Consider the following 22,933-nt stretch of genomic DNA (forward strand, 5'->3'; position numbering starts at 1 on the left):
GGCTTGCTGGTGTGTTTCCAATCATAACTCAAGCGAGGTTGAGCTTCAAGGTAGGACATTTCCCTTTAAGATTTACAGAGCAGAATTCATGGTTTCATTAATTACAGCGAGTCGTCCAGGTCCTGAAGCAGCAAAGCAGCCCCAGACCATAACACTACCACCACCATGTTTGGCTGTCATTACGATATTCTTACGAGATTCTATAGTTTTACACCAGATGTAATTGGACTTTTCAGTCTACAGAATATTTAATAATAGTATAATAGTCTTGTGAATCACCAAGTTATTTGTTTTGGTAAACGTGAGATGAGCCTTTGTGATTTTTTGGTGAGCAGTGGTTTTCACTTTGAAGCACTTTCATGGATACCATTATTTCCCAGCCTATTTCTTACTGAATCACAAACACTTACATTAACTGAGGTAAATGAAACTTGCGGTTCTTTAAATGATGTTCTGGGTTCTTTTGTGACCTCCTGGATGAGTCGTTCGTTTAGGTAGGTTGGTCATTCTTGGGAACATTCACGACTGTTTCCGTTTTTCCTCATTTGTGGATAATGGCTCTCACCAAGGTTTGCTGGAGTCCCAAAAGCTTTATAGCCCTTTGTAGTCTCAGTGACTTTGTTTCTCATCTACTCTTGAGTTTCTTTAGATTGTACCATGATGTGTTACTTTTGAGATCTTTTAGCCTGCTTCGATTCATCAGACAAGTTCCATTTAAGTGATTCCTGGATTCAACAGGTCTGGCAGTGCTCCTGCCAGAGTGGGGATAATTAAATTGAACTGCCTGTTTATACATCATTTATCATGTAACAACGGGTGCAATCATCTTTTCCACATAGGGCGAAATTATATGCTTACAAACAGCTCTGGAATTTCTATTAATTTCACATATTGTATCAGTTAATAATGGAGTCTGTGGGTCTAACAGTCAATGCTGATACAAACCTCTTTGCCTTCTTTAAGCAGTTTGTCCCTTCTTCAAAGAATCTCATGATGCCATATTATTTTTCTCCCAACTTTATTCATCTCACCTCTGCAAGCTCCATGACTGCTAAACTACTGAATGACTACATAACTTACAGCTTTCCTCAGCTGTGGGAAAGAACAAGTTAAAAGGCACCTTAATCACAGCAATCACTGCAGCTGCTTTATAATGCAGTGACACAAGTGATCCTTACACCTACCAGAGGGATAGATGAAAAGCATTAGTCACGTCAAAAGCAGCACTGTTGGTTCAAGGTGACTGAGCAGTGACACATACCACCGATAGCTACATCTTAGTGTGGGCTGACTGGAATAATCCAGATTTTTAGAGTCCAGTCTTGCTTAATAAAAGCTCTTTTCACACTGTTAATTACCATCAACAAAGAGATGTATATATTTCTCTTAGAGGCCCTGAGATCTGACTCATTCACTAGGAGATGTTGTCGAGAAGACACCGTTTGCTAGTCTAAATAGACCAAACAGCACTGAGGAGTGTGTGTTTTTCTTTGTCATGTAGAACCATGCAAGCCCTTCCCTCAGAATAGAAACCACTCATTGGTATGAATCACATGCTCCCGCATGACAAGATGTAGACAGTGATAAGAGAGTGTAAGGTGGCAGCAGGTCAGATCTATTGGCATGCACCCATATCTCTACAGATATAAGAGGGCCTGCACGGGGGCTTCAATGCTAGTATTCATGCAACTCACCAGTACTTCACCTCAGCATAAAATATGAGCAGGGAACAGCTTATTATGTCTGGTTCAGCTAGCTTACAGGCCAGAAGGCATTCTGTGATTATAATGCTAAATCAGAATCTCAAAAAGCCATGACTCAGTAAGTATACTGGAGCTTTATGTCAGCTGCTCACAATGCAGCAGGGATGAAATACAGAGGGCTTTACAGTATAGCCTTGAAATGTGTTTCCATATGTATAACTGGGAGGTAACCAGGCAAAACTATAGCACTCTACAAACTGCCAAAGGAGAATATAGGGAGAGATATTGCTGTCTGTATCTAGAGGAGGCAATCAATGTTTGGAATCTTAGAAGACAGCATACTGAGTAGGCAACCAAGCACACACACATGCACGCACGCACGCACACACACGCGGGTTGCCAAACAGAGACGAGCGCACACGGACAAAAATGTACCCATATACACAGCTGAAGCAACGTTTCATCTGAGGGTGTAAGCATACACATCTCTCATTCCCACTCTCTCTGACCCTGTGTACCGGCCTTTGTGAAGGGAAGCCAAGAAGCAGCATGCTTTCACAGATAATGTGCGTAAGCGGATGCAGCCCATCTCAGGATCCTCCACAGCTCAGGCGTAATGCTCCTCCTGTGCGTTAAAAACCACTTAAAGGCACATTCACCGTGCCTGCACAACGAGCCACTTTCATCTGCTCCGGTCACCACGAGCAGCACACTTGTTTGTTCTGATTAAATATAAAATACAGGCACGGAGGAGTCCAATTGGAAGCAGGAATATCAAAGGCTGGATTGGGCCTCTACAGAGCGGGTCTCTAATGTGCCTTTTGAGCCAGGCAGGTAAAGTGGGCACCACATTACCGGCCTAATTATTTAAATATGTAGGTTTATCTATAAGCCTAGCTCGAGGAATTACTTGGTCATGGCATAATCTTGAGAAACCAGAGTTATTATTATTAGAGGATTAACTTGGGCCCCTCATAAAGCAACTTTCCTGTGGAATGGATTACATTTTTAATCACCAAGCGCCATCTAAATTTTTTACACATAAAAGAAATCCTACTAGCAGCAGGTGCAGACGTTCCTCTGAGCCTGAGAACCGCCGTGACCCTCCATTAATTACAAAGCCTATTTACAATCAATAAAGTATCCTTTAATGGGGCCAGTGATGGCAAAGGCCAGCATTGCAGGGCGTCCAATAGGATTTATCTCTTGTTACCGTGGCCTTCAAATTAAAACTCACTGAAGAGGAAGCAACACAGACACAATCATAGAATTAGTGAGGACACTTGTTTCCTGGGGGAGAGCTCTTACTGCGATTACCTGTAACACAGACGTTACATCAGACACAGAGCAGAGGGAGGATTTCAACTGAAATGGATGGAAATTGTGTCGTTTAAAAGAAAAAGCACAGGTTTTTGGTGCTACCCAATCGGACTAAATCTTTCAGATATGCGAATGAGCGGAAAATTTTAGGGTAAAATCCAATTTTCTTCTTAAATGTATAATAAGACTTGTCCTAAATATAGGTAATTAGGAGTCATCCGTGAAAGAAATACGACTCAATTTTGCTCCGCCAAGAGGAGAAAATATTTTAGTGGACAAAGCACAGTGAAGAAAACAGTCTGAGAATGACAACCGGCGACCGCGCCGAGGACCTCAGCTTCAAGCAATTATAGTACAATCCGGAGTTCTGACTGGGAAACACAAATGTCAGGCCCTAATCAAACAAAGAGAAAACATGCATTCAGAATATTTATCCTATGAAAGCTGTACAATCGAAGCCGAGTCACCCACAATCGACTGGGTTCTTCCGCTTTATCTTTTGCTCTCAAGGTCCACGGAGAAGAAGTAAGGTGAAGATGGTGGCACCCAGCAGATGGACTTGTTCATTAAAACAGGAGAGGAAAACATTCACACACAAAAACAAAAAGGAATGAAACTACTCAGGCTGAAAGCTCGTTTAGTCAGATACTCCTCCCTTATCTCGCCAGCAGTAGACGCCCTGCAGCACCAGACAGGGATAAATCATCCTCCCATCTCCAGTTTGAGGATGGCCAGGGGAGCAGAGATTCATAAATCACGCTGATATCAATAAGGGGAAGTGTCAGAGCCCGGCACACAAGGTGAGAGTTCCACAAGGCAATGCAGAAACCATTTAAGGTTGCTGGTAACGAAGTTTCACTCCTGCCCAGCGATAGATTATTTATTAATCTAGATTAATGCCCTCGCACTCAATGCTTTAGGGGGGAGGCGGTGATATCTGTATCAAAATGCACCACAGAAGCTTTGATCAGTCACGGATGAGACGGTTATGAAGCCTGTTGTGGACAATGTGAAGTCTGAAAGCTTCTCATCTAACAGCGTCAGAAGTGTATCAAGTTGAAAGCCATTTACTCTTACAAGTGAACAATGATCTAAAAGTAAAACCATTTAAATTTCCGGATACTTCACAAAATGACAAATTTAGTGTAATCGTCAAGTGGCAATCTTCAGCACCAATGAATAAGCTGAGGCTGCCTCCAATAGCGAGTCAATCCCCATAGATGCTTATGTTAAAACCCTCTCCTCTAAAAAAAAAGCCTGGTCATTCCCCCCTTTGTGACAACTGTACAGGTGAACTTGGTGCCTATGATAAGTCATTAAGCTTCCCAGCTACTGTTGCAAAATAGTTACAAGGTTCCAGTTGAAACTGGATTAAAAGGGAAAAAAAAGTTGAAGAGCCTCCTTTGTGAATGAAATAAAAAACTTTTAAAAGACCCTTAAAGCTTTTTATAACTAAACTGAGTGCTTTTTGAAGGCTCTAAGACTTACAGATACTCAGTGATCTACTCTCCACTAGCAAATTACATGACTGTACTCTGGCCTGTGGCTTCAACCCGTTATACAAGTGGAGCAACAATATTTGGCTCCAATTTCAGCTCATTTGAGTGGAGATATTTGCATATGAGAGACATTTCTCTCTTCTCAAGCTGTGGGTCCCAGCAGGTCCACCCCTCTGCCCCCGATCCATCCATCAGCATGCAAGTATGCAACAGAAAAAGCCCTGAATGTTTAGAATATGGATCAATGTGTGAATGTGGCTTGTAGAGTGAAGTGCTTTGAGTAGTCATGCGCAGTCCATTTTACCATTTACACAGCCCACATATAGCCATGTGAGTTATCATGTGCTTTGGTTGTGTCATGTCCCGCCGGGGAAACAGAAGCCCTCACGCAGGCCAACTGTCACACAGTTTCGTTACCAAACCTATGCTCATTTGAAACCAGCTAAAGCCTCTTTTGCTCTCGTGTTCAAATCCATTCAAAAGGAAGCGACTGAAATAGCTTGTCAACCTTTATCAGAGTCAAAGAGAGCCACATGAAGGAGAACATAATCCAATGCTTTTTATTTTCCCGTTTGTTTTAGAAGGTGTTTGGGCAAGATCAAATAATGGGATGAAATACTGTTAGCTCCGTAGGCAGGTGTGGAAAATTCCCCTAGCCACACCGAGGATGGAAATAAATCGCAGACCCTATTTATTTTCTCGGAGCTGGAGTTTTTTAAAGTTCACTTGCATGCCTTCTTTGTAATCTCTTTAACAGGTGGACAGTGCAGAAGTAGGTATTTGTCAGTGATAAATGAAAAAGCATTTTTCTCGGCAGACATCAAAGTGACAGCAGCAGAGCTCTGATTTTAAAAGGTTGTGAAGGCGCTACTTAATGCTACCTCGCTTCTCTGTGGTCGCTCCTGTGAACAATAACAGACAACTGAGTGGCTGAGCAGCGGTGTGACCAGACCTTTGCAGAGAGCGGGTAGAAAGGAAGCGATGATGGAGGAGGAATGAGCTTCGTGGGATTTTCCTAATTGTGACGCTAAGGGTAATGGGACTACTCTGATGTAAAGACTTAGGCAAGCTAATAAGGTTAAATACATAAGCGTGCATTCTTAAATCTTTACCATTTCCGCTGCAAATGACACTAGATGATGCTAAAAGGTCAAAGACGGAGTTAAATATGGTATTTGCCTGGAGAAACAGATTAATGGTGGTTAAATGAGACAGTTCAATTAATCCCACTGACTGCAGCTTCCAGTCCTCCCTCCTCTTCTCTTCTTCATCCTGTCTCTTCATTCAGAGACCTCACTGCTACACCTGCTGGCCATTTCGGAGTGCTGCTACTGCAACACATGCATTGAAATGACTGAGCATGGGTGATATGAGATGTATTAATGAAATGAAACGTCTAAACCTAATCTAAATAATAGGCTTTCATCTTTGTTCCTGACATATGACACTGATGTGTCAATCATCTATCTTGTAGAATGCACAGAAAACTTTGGTTTTGCATAAATCCATTTGTATGCCCGTGGCTCCTTAATCATGCTCAAACAAACACACCGGAGCTTCGGGAAGAAGAATGTTTCGATGTTTGACAGGCAGCTTAAAGGAGCAAATAGAGTCGTGACATGAGGACAGAAGGTCATTCTGCAGACAGCCGCTGAAGGCAGGTAATCAACATTGGCAGAAGTGCACATTTGCATTAAGATGGAAGCGTTTAAAACTCAGTCGGTGTCTCTGCTCTGTGCAGGCGCTCAAATTAAATTGTAAGAATTAAATCGGCTGAGTGCTGTACCGTCCCCGGCTCGCATTCATTCCTCATCTCCCTGTTAATCACGGCTTGGATTTACATCAGACTGGGATCTTCATGGTGCTTCAAGTGACATTTGAAAGATGGAGCCATTGATGTAATTACACTCCATGCAGCAACAGCACAACAGATTAAGTAAATGTTGATTTTTGTGAAGGCAGTTATATAAAACCGACTGTATTGTGTACAAAAAGCATTCATCCCTGACATTTCATGTTTTTCAAAACAAAAATCACAGTAAAGGCTTCATTTTACACCGATTAACAGCTGCAAGTTTCACTGTGCCAACTGGTTTGTACTAATAATTAAGTAGGCTGAGCTTATGACTAAAATACACACAAAAAAGTGCACTTATTGAAAAAAGCCCTTAAGGTAGCTGATGTTTTATAACCTATGCCAAGGTCCTTCCATTAAATATATTCCCAGTGACTCAGTGTTGTAAAAGAAAACAAAACCTTACCAAAGAAGTGTGAATACTCTTTTAAAGGCCTTTTAAATGAAAGCACAAAATGGCTAGGATAACTTCTAATAACATTCCCACACATCGTGTCCTGGCTCAGCTGTCACATGGTTCCAGTGCCAGCCCGAAGCTGGTTTCACACAGAATTAAGTAACCCTGCTTCCCTCTTTGCTGTCAGCTCCTTCTGCCTGACATGAGCAGGCTTCAAATGATACCCAAATGTGTTGATTTGGCCACTTCAAGGGAAGCGCTAAACAACCGAGTACGACTCCTATTTCAAGTTGATGTGTGCATCCAAATTAAATTCATTTTCCTAAAAAGCTTGACAACATGTCACTTAGCCGGAGGCCTTGTAGTAACTTTGTATCACTGCGTACCAGAGCCAGATAGTGTTGGGCTTCCTTGCCTTAGGCTCTTGTGTATGAAGTGCGGCTTACTGGTTGATAGGCTTAGCATGGTTCCTAAGTGGAGTAAAGGCACGAGGGGGCTTACTGGCTTCCTTCATGAATCCGCAGAGTTACAAAGGTCTTCATCTGAAAAAAACTTTGGTCTTATCCAATAAAGCTGCTGTGTTTCTTCTCTATTCACTTCAAAGTGAACCCTTGGACACACACAGAGATGACTGAGGCTGAAATGCACTGCAGACAACACATTAAAGCTTTGACCGTATATTTTAAGCAGTCTCATATATCTCTCTATATCTCTATAGCTCTCTCTATATCTCTATAGCTCTCTCTATATCTCTCCCTATATCTCTATAGCTCTCTCTATATATCTATAGCTCTCTCTATATCTCCATCTATATCTCTATCTATATCTCTATATCTCCATCTATATCTCCATATCTCCATCTATATCTCCATCTATATCTCCATATCTCCATCTATATCTCCATATCTCCATCTATATCTCCATATCTCCATCTATATCTCCATATCTCCATCTATATCTCCATATACACATCTTTATATATACATATCTCCATATCTACATCTATATCTCCATATCTCCATCTATATCTCTATATACACATCTTTATATATACATATCTCTATATCTACATCTATCTATCTGCTGTGGAAGACTTAGAGGACACAGAGAAATGTCATCAGTTCTAGTGTTAAGGCACGTTCATGTCAAGACCCCACACTCACATCCATCTTCTATATACAGTCAATGACTGTGCTCCACTTGATGCAATTAGCCAATTACAGTCAACCATGAAATGAAAGTAAAATTAAGTAAAAATTCAGAACTTCAACAAAGGCAAACATTAAGATAAAAGTTCCAAATTAATTTCATCCTTACTTTAAAAAACACAAGAAAGAAGTACTGAATATTACCCCACTACATCTGCCATGCTGCGTGAGGCACCGGATATTAACTATGGGGTATGAAACACTCCAATATGTGCATAATTTCTTGGGGATGCAGTGCTGATTCATTTACACCATGACACAAAAACCTCCACTGAGTGCTGTATGAGATGACAAAGACCAAAATTAGTCATCCCTGACTTTGAAGGAGAAGAGAAACCTGACAACGAAGGTAAAATTAAGTGTCCATCTTTATTTTTGGCATCCGCAGATAGTGCCTGTGACGTCAGGAAAACCCACAGACCGTCCATGTGTGGTATTCAACATGTCCCAGGGGTATAGAGAGAGAATTTTATCAGAGCTTCAGGACAAGGGTATGGTTTCAAAACCACAGGACAAGAACAGAACCGATCAATAAGGAAAGGCCATTTAACACAACAGAAGAAGAGAGACAGAGAGAGTCGTTTAGGTGTGTCAAAGGGGTACTCACGATGACATTTGGTGCTGGCAAAATTACTTTCTCCCATTTACTGAGCTTATCCACTCATAAATAAGGCAGAAAAACAGATCCAATTGTCAAAAGTGATTGTTGACAACAGCCTCTGTTTTGTTCACGTCTGGGGAAATAAGTCTGCAAATTACACTGGCGTGGATATAAACGGGGCTCCACTGAAGCAGAGACTGTGCTCGGAGAGGAATACTTTTCCTGATGAATTATGCATTGTTCCACTTTTGTATCATCATGTATGCCACCACCACGTTCATGTTCACTCTGTGAAGAACTTTTTGTCCACTGCGAATTAGCAGCACCTCTCTCTAATCACCTTTCATGTCATCCGCAGACAGTTTCTACAGGAGATGCATTTGCAGTCAACCTGCAAACGACTGTGATTAAACAGCCAGTGTCAGATTGCAGGGACATGGTCTCCTTTTTATGTAATCAGCAACAAAATATGTAGCTTTATTGCCGACTTAAAATTTAAGTTAACTTAATACTTTTTATCCTCCAGATTGTTAAGTCCTGAGCCATCTATATACCACCACAAAAAAAGGCATTAGTGGGCTTCACAAGGGTAATGGTGCCTTCAAGGTTGCCATTTGTAACTATAAATCTAGCTTTGAGCAGAGAGTACAAAAGGACAGAAGGAGGTGTGGGAGGGAAAGAAAACATCTTAAATTACTTGCTCTTCCAGTTCATCCCACGGCCAGATCGCTGTCACGGGTTGGACTGACGTTTGATTGAAAGTGCAGACACGGCAAACCAAGACCCAATTAGCACGTTGGCTAGCCCCTGACCCCTGGTGGCAATCTGATGACTACCAATAAATGTCTGTTAGATCCCGGCCGCCATCACCATGTGTCAATCACGTCTGGTGGCTCGGGAAGACGGATCTGTGGTTTACTCCCACACTCGCACAGAAAAACGATCCAGGCTTCAAAGAAAATTGGACATATTTTATTTATGAACACTTTCATACACGTTGGCAGTCACGCATGTCATTTTCACTTAAGGAGCTTTAATTGAAAGACACTTATACAGCAAGTGATTTCATTAAATGACTGATTGTTTTCTTGTGGCGTCACGATTATTTGTCTTTAGTCATTCAGACTGTTGGGTTGATGAGGATGTGCTGTGGAAATTAATGAGCTTTCACGCACAAGAAAAAGCCTTTTTCACTCTGTTTAATTGAAAATGAGGCACTGTATTATTAATGCGAATACAGCATTGTCCCTGCATGAGGTCTGCTGAACAGCCATCAGCGGTCAATAACCTATGAATGTCTCTGAATGTGGACATGTGATTCCCTACAAGCTGAGGGTGCAGAAATCTCATGTAGATGGAACCATGTAGCGTCGCCTCCAATCCGTCCTCTCTGCTCAAAGTCACAAATCTTTCACCACGCCTTAGCATTCCACATTAGCACGCTGATGTAGGCCTTGCCAACCTCAGAAAAAGAAAAAGGTTCATCTGGAGACACACTGCACCAGCCTTACACAAACTGTCCACACTGGGTCCAGTTCTAGGTTTTTGGGGACCTTATGGACATTTTTCAGGGACTCCCTCATAATCCATAAATCAATTAAACATACTTAATATAATTTGTTGTGCATCACGTTTTCTATTGGCTAAGCATAAATGGTCTCCATCTATAATCATGTACTGTTTTAAATATTAGAGCACAATTTTTATAACTATTTTTTTAAAGCATCCCTTGCCATTGGGTTGCAGACAGCTTGAGGTTCCCTGGCCCCTCTTTGAGAACCATGTGTTTAAAAAGTGCAATCGTGGGGCACCACTATAGCTCACTTGGTTGAGCAGGTAATCCATATGCCAATAGGCTGCAGGGGCCTGAGTTTGATTCTGCTACGAACCATTTCCTGCGCTCTCTCCTCATTCTCCTGTCTGCTTCCAACTGTCCAACAAAGGCTTTTAAAAAATGCCCCAAAAATTAATTTAAAAAGCCAGGTGGGATTCTGTGGTCGGGGGGGAATAAAATAACACATTTAATACATAATTTCTGTTCCCTGTTGCTATTTCAGTGTGAGGATCTCTAATGCATTTGCAGTCATTTATTGTCCCGTGCGTTTTTTCTCGTGTGCTCTCCATCCCCTATGGCTGTCATCATATGTGAGGGGAGGAAGGCTGGAAGGTCCTCGAGGAGCATTGCTGACCCCCTAACCCTTCCAGTGTAGTCATCTAAAGGAAACTAGGGCCACTAATGACCTGCTGGACCAAAGTCAAGTGCCTCAGAAGAAGACAAGCACCTTGCATTGCTGTGTGGGCTGTTGAAGCACCTTGTATAACCTAAGTTTAAAAGGTGATACAAAAGAGCACACTTAGCAGTCAAGCTTATGTAGTAGCCAGTGGAGCCGCTACAGAGGAAATAAAACTGCCTGCATGTTTGCCTAAACCAATCCCAACCCTTAAATTAATTTCAGATCACAAACTGGTGAAGACGTAGAAAAATGTCCCTTTGCATAAATCACAATGATATCCATCACATTTATCTCCTCAAGATCAGAATAAAAACAGGGTTTGTTCCTGGCTGAAATAAGCATCACTACAAATATAATCTGAACATAATTAGTCCTTGTACAGTAAAGGAAATTAGTGAGAATTGCCAATGTATAAATAAAACAAAATTAAATAGTCTGTGTTATGCTATGTATGACCTTTTTATGAACAAAAAAACCTTTATTATGCTTGAGTAAATAATACTCCCCATTTGCATCATTTTACTACAGCGGTAGTGATTTTGCTTGGTGTTGCAGGAATGTGAAAGCGTAATCTTAGCTCCGTTCATCAAAAAAAAAAAATCACAAGCTGTTTTACAGCCTCACAAGGAAGTTTCGTTTCTGAACTTTACAAAGGAAGACTGCCAAAAAGAGAATAGCCTCAACAACGGACACTTGTTCCACAAAGTAACTGCCACATATATGGAAGTTGTGTTGGTGGATAACATAAGAAGTCCCGTGTTTCACCGAGAAGATAAGCTTTGGCTACGTGAAGATCACAGAAGTTTGGAAATCTCTTACGACCGGATGTTTTTCTCTCCTACACAGGGGAATCTTTTTCTTTCCAAAAATGCTTTGCTTTACTTATCAAATCCTACCAAACTCCCCACTGAAAGACACTGAGAATGAAAGTGTAATACATTTAAAAAAGGTCAATCTACACCTTGCAACCCCGTCCAAGAGGGACCACACACACTCTGTGCATCTACAAGATAATTTGCTCTCCTACAAAGCACAGTTGCCGCCAACTCTTTTTGTTGTTTAACACGTTCGATTCTGGGGGAGGGGCAGCAGCTGTTAGCTGAGCCCAGCTGTCAAAGATGGCTGGCATAGATGAGAGGGGAGGAGCGGATTTTGAGCAAACCTGTGCATGAATGGTCCCAAAGGAAACTCACTTTAAAAGAGTTCCCCCAACAGCCCAGATGATAACCGGATGTCTCTGTTTACCTCTGCGTCTAAGAAATATTGGCAATCCCATGCACTCATTACATCTGCTAAACACTGTGATGAAGATAAACCATGATTGACTTGGCAATGATGATGAGGTTTCGCATGAAATGTCGACATAGTTTGCATATTCTTAAAACTTTGGTCCAACTACACCCCTCAACAGCATCATTTACAAGAAAAAGTCCACTACGTCCAAACACAATACAACAAACTACACAGTTCAAATTGAGGTGGACTTGGGCCACTGACTGAAAAGATTATGATTCACAGGGTAGGAGTTTATGACCCCCCCCCCCCCCCCTCCTCATAATTATTATGCATGAATTGAAATGAGAAAAAAATGTTAAGGAAACTGTGGTACAGCTCAGTCTAGACTACAATGCACATTTGCTTTCATGCTGTTCACGCCATGTTATTTCTCAAACCGTACATTAGCACAAATTGAATTCTCCGTCCTTCATTTCCTGTGTTGGAGCCTGGCTAGTTCACTGTGGTCACTGTTGAGACCACTGGAAGCCGGGCAGCATTATGATGCTTAATGATACGGCTTTAAGCGGACTACGTCAGCTGTTAAAATGAAGGCTTTTAGCAACTCTAATCTGGATTTTCCCTTTGCCACTGCTACCATGGAAGATAATAATTTCAAAGTAAGACTCAGTACTGCACGTTCTTTCATAACAAAAAATATTTTTTCTACTGAGAAATATAACCAACGATAATTCATTTACCCGTTACCATGATAGCACTCTGTCCATCATAGGACTCCGGATGACAAAAATGTCAATATATGTATGCTTGGTCTTGCAAAAATACATGTACGCTCTACTGAAAACCCAAAAACAGAAATCCTCACAGGACATAAGAATAAAAAGCCCTTTCATGTACAACTTCCAAAATGCCCCCGCCCCCCGAATGAGCAATTCATTGCTCAAAGCCAATGCAGCTCCCTCCCACCTCAAACCACAGAGTCCAGAGTTAATCAATGTGTCCAGCTTCAAAGCCATTGGCCTAAAATGCTTCAATGAGCTGCATGACAATTACAGTACACTGTAGCTAACAGCATCCAAGTCAGCAGACACTCCCCCCCCCCCCCCCCCCTTCTTGCCAGACCAGCAGTGCAGACAATAGAGTCTAACAAAAAAACGATACTGTTGTTTTTCTTAACCAGTCCACAAGGTAAATGAAAGAGAGGATGAGATTTCTTACAAGTGTGTTTTTCAGCCAGGATCGTTCCTCTGCTTTTCAGCTGAAATAACCTATGCAGAGACAATTATGTAATCCCTCACCAGCTTCCTGCTTAACTATCAACGGCATTAGCTGGCAAGCATGACTAAGCTAGAGCTGTCCCAAGCACAGAGGTAAGATAGAGGGCGAGTTATCCTTTATCTATTTTCATAGGGAAACCTAAACATTAAATCCATCCAAAGTATTAGGAGCAGTGTACAGCCACCGTGTAGCACCCCAGGGAACAGGAGCTCCCAGAGGATACACATGCAAAAACAGAGAGCACACACGAACTCCACACAGAGAACTGCCCCAGTTTGAACCCAGGGAACAGTGCTGAGAACTAAGCCACCATCCTATGGGCTGTGCAGGCTGCAGATCCACCGTCACAGCACTTATTGGTTTTTAGACTTCTGTTTTAATGCCTCAAGATATGCAATTTGATCATGGCATGATGCAAGTCTTGATGCATGCTCAATCATCCAGGTAAGTAAATCCCAAAAAGTTGATTCTGTTCATCTGGACGTAGCGTTTTCAGTGCCAGAAACGTCACTCATCCAGGAAGTCACATGGAAGTGGTGGATCTGACTGAAATCCTAAGGAAAATATATGGCACTATGCAGAATGTTAGCTGCACTGATGGGTATCTAAACAGGTTGATAATTTACAAACTAGTGTATAAGACTAATGATCAACATCATAAACTCATCAGGAAAGTCAAGAATGTAATGAGAAGTAAGGTAGGTTTTGTGTTAAGGAATTTCTGACTGTTTTTCATTAACAAAAAGACAGACATGCACCAGCCCATTCACAGCAGCCAGAAAGGCATTTTATTCTTTCATTCCTTGACTATTTGGCAACCGAGGTCTGTGGTTTCTGTGTTATACTCAAGTCAAAGCAATGTTCAAGCTGGAGGAAACATATCCCCTGAACATTCAAGCTACTTGGAAAATAATCCCTGGTATTATCTGCTCATAATCTTGAATGGATTTTTGACTACAAGTACAAACACGACCCAAATCCAAACCATTCTGGACTTACAAACTGGAGGGAAAAAAACAAAAAGCAAAAAAAACAAGATCAAGCCAGTGAGGGCAGCTCTCCCTAAACTTACACAGAATTTATCTTGCAACTAAATTGGTTTGCTTCACAACTGGCTCCTAGCGTTGGCGTTTGTGGCTTTCAGTGTGTCAGATTTGACACAGCTCTCTTTCAGTAGCTGTGGGCTGTAGCTAACCACCCACACAACCCACTGGAGACCAAGCAGATTCCCTTCACCAGCTTGACAACACAGATCATTCTCATCATTGTCCCCTCGAGCACCGAGCAGACATTTATTGCCTGAAGCATGTGACTGGTCAAAATATGACTAATACTATAGTGAGCAAGTCTATAAATGCAGTTCCTTTACTGTAAAAATGAGCTGAGGCTTATAGAAAACTACTGAAGCTACTAGAATATAGTGCAAACCACCAACGCCTACAGTTTCCAGAGGGTTAGCACCACATCACTTTGGATGACATGCACAATTGAAGCACTAGAAGCCAGCATTTTATGCGCCCGGAGATGTTGTCATATTTCTGCATCTTCGCACCAGTGACCAACGCGGGAGCCGCCACGCAACGTCAATCACAAACTGACAGGTCCGCGCTGATGGCCAAAGGGGCACAAAGCAGCCTTCCTCTGGTCCAAGCCCCGAGATTTGTGCGTTTTTGACTTGTTTACCAAGATGGGCGTCCAGAAGAGGAGAAATCTAAAAGATTTACGCATATAAATCAAATCAACCGCTCAAACAAAGAAATTCCTTCACGCGCTAAAATGTGAGTAATTCAGACCTTTGCAGTTTATGATTATAATTTACGCCAGCTCCTAAACAGCACCCGCAGACTGTGTCCCTTTTGTACAGTCCCAGCTTTACAGCCGAGGAATCTCTGAGGAAAAAGAAAAGAGCCAGTGTCATGCGGTCAGAAGGCATTTTAGTCAGACAAAAATTTGTGTCAGCACTTTCTGCAAGGGAGCGAGAGGCCAGCGTTCAGAGCTGTTAGCCTCTTTCTCAGAGGAGAGCCAGGGTTTAATGGGACTACTCTTCCACTCCATTTGCCTGCTCACATCTTGCAGGCCACAGCTGCATACATGTGAGCCAGTGACTGTCGCTCTACATACCTCTCTGCAGCCTGGGAGCTCCTGAACCCACTTTAACAGCTGACAGAAGTCATTTGTCTTCAGGCGCACACTTGAACATCGAAACGGACTACGGACAAAACGCACGTGGATGAGACAACACTTCGTCCTGGTAATAAGACTGCAGAGGTCGCTGACAAATTACGCATTTTCGTAACTCCTTACCGGCCCTCGAAATTATCGCACCACATCCTCATGCTGCTGTGTGGGTTATAGTTTTTCTGACTGTGACAACACCAGAAGGTCTTGCTCTGACTTTGGATCCATTTCAGACCCAAACAACAATTTCATGGCTGGCTGGTCTCAAAGTAATTACATATGGCCTCAAGCCGGAGCATCGATCAGTGCCCGGGACACTTCTGAAAAATAAGACTATTTTTGACAGACAGCTTCTTCAAGAGAAGACAGCACCTCTACCGTATGGACTATGGAAATCCACAGTGAAAAAGAAGCAGGCTCTATGTTTCATGCATTTATTTCCTGTTGACGGAGTTTCCCCGAGTTAACTCACATTCCCAACTCCCGTCTCCATGTTCAACTACAAAATCTTTAAATAATACAAATTTGAAAGAAACAATTTGCTAGAATTAGCATCCCGTATATAGCAGCTTGAAATATAGTTCCACTTAAACAAGCAAGCTGATAACTCCCAGTTGTAGAGTATTTAAAAGTAGAATGGGAGGGAGAGCCTTCAGTTTTCAGGCCCCTCTTCTGTGGAACCAGCTTCCAGTTTGGATTCGGGAGACAGACACTATCTCTACTTTTAAGATTAGGCTTAAAACTTTCCTTTTTGCTAAAGCATATAGTTAGGGCTGGACCAGGTGACCCTGAATCCTCCCTTAGTTATGCTGCAATAGACGTAGGCTGCCGGGGGATTCCCATGATGCATTGAGTTTTTCCTTTCCAGTCACCTTTCTCACTCACTATGTGTTAATAGACCTCTCTGCATTGAATCATATCTGTTATTAATCTCTGTCTCTCTTCCACAGCATGTCTTTTATCCTGTCTTCCTTCTCTCACCCCAACCGGTCGCAGCAGATGGCCGCCCCTCCCTGAGCCTGGTTCTGCCGGAGGTTTCTTCCTGTTAAAAGGGAGTTTTTCCTTCCCACTGTCGCCAAAGTGCTTGCTCATAGGGGGTCATATGATTGTTGGGTTTTTCTCTGTATCTATGAAGCGCCTTGAGGCGACTTTTGTTGTGATTTGGCGCTATATAAATAAAATTGAATTGAATTGAATTGAATAGCCCTCTAAACCAAGGGTGTCAAACAAAGGTCTACAATCTGGCCCACAGGACAGTTTGGGAAAATGTGAAGGAGGGCATACATTTTGAACTTTTAATAATTTATTTACTTAGTAGTTTTACAGCTTTTCCTCCTGATAAAGACCTCCCCCATGGCAATACCACAACAGAGTAAACAAATGGGGAAAACAAATTCCTGTTTTTTGAGGCCACAGTCCTTTTTTATTAAGAAGCATGCTCTGTATACTAACAAAAGCTTTCGGCTTTATAATTACAGGACAGTTTTTGTTCTCATTTTGTGGCCTACTTACACATTGCAAGCTTAACAACATATCTACTGTTCTGTGAGTGTTCCTATACCTCAGGACTTTTCTGTGGTGCATCTGTAGGTGTAAAAAGGTCCCAGCTACACACCGGTTCCTGTGCCGTGAAACTTAAGAAGACTCACCATGAGCAGACAACAAATCCGGCTTTGAGGGCAGCGAGGCGCTACATTTCGCTGGGCTGAACCACAGTCCCAAACCCTCTCCAGAGGGGACACCCAGCAGCTCTCTACAAAGGCAATAACAGTGAAATAAAACACTTTAAGGTGAGCAATGAACTGAAAGGGCCTTGTATTGACACACAAGAGAAACAGCAGACACTATTTGACATCCGACTCAGTGGAGTGGCAAGTCCACAGAGTGAACAGCCTGACCTGTCACTGTTCACTCTGCTGTGGATCTTTTTCCAACAGAGAACACAAACAGCTTTCGGGGCTACAAGGGCTGATTGTTAGGGCGGACTGGGACAGCAGACAGTTGTCATATTCCACAGAGGGTGGACTATGACATAAAGTACTGCTTTGAAAGTTGTGATGTAGAGGCTCTAAGTAGTCTGACCGAAAGTCTGATTATGTCATTAGATGTTGAGTTAAGGACGGGGGAGAGAGGGACTGAAATATCTGTGTGGGTGATGTTAGCAGCCATGTGATTAACACGAAAATGAGTGGGAACCGGAGAGATGTAAATGTGAACGGCTATTGTTTGGCTGCTCCCAGTGTCGAGCATTTAAATTAACATCTTTAATACACACAGGCCACCCAGTGGTAACATTACATTACATCACATACTGCGTCCCCAGCATTTATTAGCTACAGAGGACCCACTGAGCTCATTCCAACTTCATATTTTTATTTTACACTCTACAAAAGTATCCCTGCATGATTCACAGTTTAAAATAATACTTATGCATCTCTAACGGGGACTTGGTGCAGCCTCTCAAACCCCCCCCCCCCCCCCCCAACCCTTTAACCCGAGACAGCATGAAAAAGGTGGACCACATTTGGGAGTGTCAAGCATAGAGAAGACATGAGAGAGAAACTGAGGACAAAACATTCATAATGCCTTGGATAATCATTTTAAACACTCAGCGTAGCCAAATTTCGCAAATGTTAACTTTTTCTTCCCTTAACATGATCTAAAATGAGCATCCAGAGGTGTTTTTGCAACCTCAGGTATTTCCCCCTAGTGGCCATTAAAAAACAAACAAAAAAAACAAAAACAACAAAAAACTGACCACCTGGCAACCGCCTAACAACCGTCTGTCGCTAGGGAAAAATGAGTACTCCCCAACCAGTTGCGATCAGTTGCTGAATGCTACTGTGATATCATCTACCCAGCTTCCAGCAACGCAGGCCTAAAGACCGGTTTAATGACCCCTCTGTGAGCACCAGTTGCTATGGGAAAAGCTGTATTCCCTGAGCAGCTGGTGAGTGGTTACAAGAGGTTGTTTGCCGTTCGTAAACGAAACTGGTTACAAAGAGATATATGTTGCCGCACACGTAAACCTCACAATTACTTTGGTTGCTAAGCAGATTGACACAGTGACCTATAGTTTGCATGGAACTATACTTGTCTGTAAACACCAACTACACCCTATGAGGTAGTGAAACTGTTTAAGTTATGCCTTACTGCTACACCTTTACTTTGAAGGTGAACTTTCTCCATTTCCTGCTTTGTGTTTTGTTTTTTTTTTCCTGCTTTTTAAAGTTTCTCTACTGTTTGGTGATTGGTTAATGAGTGTTTGCGAACACTAGTGTCATCCATGCACCATGGGTGACCAAAGAAAGGAGGTTTTTGGAACTCCCCTGTATTTTTTCACCAATTTCACTTACACCAACCTCTAGGAAACTCTTAAAGCTGGCTGGAAAATACACGTTTTCTGTGTGCCAGAGATGCTCAGAGTTGAAATTGATGCCATATGAAGCCAAGAGTATAAAAAACCTGTCAGAAACCAAACATTTAGAGCAGCTTGAAGCCTATGCTATTAGCTTACAGGGCTTAGTTGTGCATATCCTGACCTCATTAGAAACACTGATCATGATTAATCTGAGCACCCACCATTACATCAGTATATATAGGACAGAAAATAAGGAAAGGCATAATAAAACCAATTTAAAGTTGCACTGGCCCATAGAGATTTTCGGGGACTTTTTATATTAAGACAACAGCAGTGAGAAGACAGAAAGTCGGGGGTGGGGTTGTCACATGCGGCAAATGCAACACAGCAGAAATGCTCACAGTTTATACATGGGATGTGCACTGTACCAAAAAAGCTACATGGAATCATATTCAATAGCAACTTAACTAGCACACACTTTTGGAGAGAGGACATTACTTGCACCAGTTTTTGTAAAACAAATATTTCCCTAAAAGCTTCCAGTGTGTTTTAATATATTCATTCAAGCTTTCTGAAGTCCCCATTTCAACTCTCACGTCTCCCTCCCGCCATCCTCCAGAGTCAATGTAGATAAATCGCTCACATCAACCAAGAAAAAGAAACAGAAGGTCATTTCTGCACAAAAGAAAAGAATACGGCAACACAGTAATCAAGTTTTCTCAAGGGTGTCACGCAGAGTTTGAATACTTTTTCCCCCCATTTTCTAATTATAGTTTGCACATTGCTCTCTGTAGGGGACACTTTATAAGACTTAATCGGTTTTACACCAACTTGCCAACACATTAATTAAGCTGAGCAAACCAAAAGTCTAAATAAATTACAGCAGGAATCATGAGAGGCAGTAAGAATAACTCCATCATTCTGAGTTAGACGCTTAGAAATATTTTTGTTCTGGGATTTGCAGGCTTAAAGGGGAAATCTAAATAACGTCTGTGATGCTATGCTTGGGGTAACATTTGACTTTTTTAATTGAAAGCAAACATGAAATGTCTGTGAGAGCCCACATCGTGATCTTTAAATAAAATATCATCTCCTCTATCAAACACTATTTTTTTTTAACCGCAATTTTTCTTACTGTGAATTTATCTGACATAACATTTCCAAAGAGATCTGGTTATGCGAGTTTAGTGCGTATGCAAGTCTGCAGAAATACAGCTAATGGTTCGGGGTTAGAGAGAGCTAGCAGAAGCCATAGAAAGCCACTCCCCTTGTCACTCCAATCCAGAAGGGTCACATTGTTTGGGCAGCTGCCCCCCAGCAGATGATGATTAGAAGAGAAAGAAGGGCGAAACACGTCCCTGTGCTGCTTGTCTGGTTTAGAAAGATACGGATTGTTGCGGCTAAGCCTGGTGCACAAAATGAAAAAACATCCACAGAAATCCTAATCATCTGGCAGAATAAAAAGTAAATTCTCTTTTGTCTGCTGGGCTTCTGTGCTATTAGCCGAACAGGCCAAGAAATAAGATCAAAACAAATTATGTGACCAACACACTAAGTCCCCATTTCACTGATAAATAAGGCATTTAAGCTTTCCCTCTCATCTCCTCCTCAAAGGCCATGAGTGTTTCAGCTTTCATGTAATACAAATGCCTCTGTGTAAAGGCTAGCACTTCATTTATGCCTTTTCAAGCTAACATCATGAAGAAAGCACTGTTCTGTCCAATTTGAGAAACGGGTACTCAAACAAACTCGCCTGCAGCTACACGCTCAGAGAGTAGGGTCGTTTGGCCCTGATCGCATTTTCTATTTCTGAGATTTCTAGGACATAAAACACATGATAACCTAACATCACTTACAAATATTTAAATAAATCACCAATTAAAATGAGTAAAAAACAATCAAGACAGGTGATGGAGAGAATAAGCAATGCAAACTAATATGGTGGGCTCTTTAATTACACGCTGTAGACTAATTTAGAGTAAACTTGGTACAGTTATTAATTTTATGCCCCCGACTCAGGTCACATAAGAGGCAATGAAATTCAAATTAGTTTTAGAAATAGAAACAAACAAACTTTTTAAAAATAACAAAAGAATTTTTTCAATCCGTTATAGGTGAGATGCACGGTATCAGGAAGCTATTTTTGGCTGCTCCCTTGCCACTAGGGGTCACCGCAGCAGGTAGCTCCACCTGTTTGATTTGGCAGAGTTTGATGCAAGACGCCCATCCTGACATAAACCCCACAGGGATTTGTGTCTCTGGCTGGAATCGACCGAGCGACCTTTCACTTGTCAAGCGAAAGGTCGCTGGCAGCTGGAAAACTGCAGTAGCATTCAGTAAAGGTATTCAGGGTGTCCCACTTTATCACTTGTTGTTCACAAAGAGCCAATCAAGAGCTGAACCAGGAAACATATGAGCAAATCTACTCATTATATGATGTAAGTAAGTGTAATTAAATCTAAGTGTAAGTAAAGCTGCAATGTTATCAAACCTTGCATAAGTATAGCAGAAGTTTACCTGCAATGGGCAAGAGGTGTTTTAAACCTCATTTTGGGCCAAAATAACTAAAATCTTTTCTTGGAATTAAACTTAGGGAATTCTCTCCATTCATTTAGATAGCCTTGGTCCTGTTTACATGAAATAACTGCCTGAAGAGGTTATCAAGATGGCTGCTGAGTGTCTTCTGCTTCTAGAGTGGCATCTTTGCAAACCTTGGTCATGTCATTAGCAAACACTGTTAGGAAACACTGTTACCGCACAGCATGCAGCCTCCTCAGCTTACATGCTGCTGTGCATAATGAACTTAACCCTTTAAAGCGGGTCAGAGCGGGCACGCTCCATTTTGCTTAACTATTTTTAAATCCCGGTAGCACTGCAACCACGTAAGCAAGCGCAATAATTGTTTTTGCATATGAAACCAGAGGAGTTGTACTTACATCTTATGCCATCAGCTTGTCCTAGGTCACAGTTTCCTTCCATGTACAGCTTTGCAAAAAACTGCATAAAAAGCACTTGCAGCAACAAAAACATAATATTCCAGAAACATGCTTTGCCGATCCAATCAGCTATTTGTAACACTTCCTAGTTCATCAGCGCGAACTATCGCATGTCCGCCATGACCTGCACAAAACCGGAAGTGACATGATTTTGTGGAAATGTAGTTTTTTACCATCTGTGCCTTATGAGCCTATACTGGTGTTTTTAACTTTATGACTTTATGTGTCGTTTCTGGGATGCTTAGGACACATATTGCACTGCTGGAAATAGTTTATTTTGATGTATATGCTGTTTTTTTTGCAAATTTGCATTATAATATTTATTTTTGTTTTTCCTGCAGTATAGGAAGATTGGTGTATTTCAAAAATAAAACTATGAAGACACTTAAAATAAATTTCCTGTGGTGGGAAACTAGTTTGTGCAACTTTTTGTATGTAGTTTTGAGGGATAAGCCTCTTAAATTTCTCTAACTAGAAATATATGTTAAAAAAACACAAACGATTTTCAATTTTTTTGTAGTTTATTGCACTTTTTTGCAAGTTATGTAATTACTATGCACTTAATGCAGACATATTATTAAAATTTGGGCTATAATGGTTGTATTGATGTATATCAACTTGAAATGCTCCCACAAATGGCACTACAGCATATAAAAATATAATATAAGCTCTGGCGGACTTGGTTCTATGGTAGGTCTTAAAGGGTTAATGAACACAGGACACCTGTCCACATAGCAGTTACACCCGTCCACCATCTGCATAAATTTAACCAACACTTTTCAACTTTTGCTACCACTGGTCAGTGTTTAAAAGACCTTGGTGAATTCTAATGTGGTACAGTTGTAACAAGTCAGTCTGTGAAATTTCTTCCCTTCTAGATATTTCACGATCAGGTGCAAGCGCACAGTGGAAACATTTAGGAACCACTTATTCAGCCACATAAAGCCACTGAGGTGCATAAAAGTCGCCAACGCTGTTGACTCAATTAGTGCAGAGTTCCAAACCAGCTCTCGGTGTTGCCAAAGAGCTCTTGTAGGTGCAACGTGCAGGTGATTTATAGGTACAAA

The 22,933-nt window shown here is 41.6% G+C and overlaps 1 protein-coding gene across 6 annotated transcripts in view; it reads right to left on the reverse strand.

Moving 5' to 3' along the window:
• Positions 1 to 22,933, reverse strand: part of tanc2b (tetratricopeptide repeat, ankyrin repeat and coiled-coil containing 2b) — a 169,851-nt gene that overhangs the window by 133,132 nt on the left and 13,786 nt on the right. For 5 of the 6 annotated variants that reach the window (XM_087844792.1, XM_087844791.1, XM_087844790.1 and 2 more), the window contains exon 2: positions 17,159 to 17,262. The exons of the other annotated variant lie outside the window; for it this stretch is intronic. The gene's annotated coding sequence lies outside the window, so the exon portion shown is untranslated. The remainder of the gene's footprint in view (positions 1 to 17,158; positions 17,263 to 22,933) is intronic. 6 annotated transcript variants of the gene reach the window in all.

This window comes from Neolamprologus brichardi, chromosome 8 (genome assembly GCF_056152115.1).
Source record: "Neolamprologus brichardi isolate AB-2024 chromosome 8, ASM5615211v1, whole genome shotgun sequence".
NCBI lineage: Eukaryota > Metazoa > Chordata > Actinopteri > Cichliformes > Cichlidae > Neolamprologus > Neolamprologus brichardi.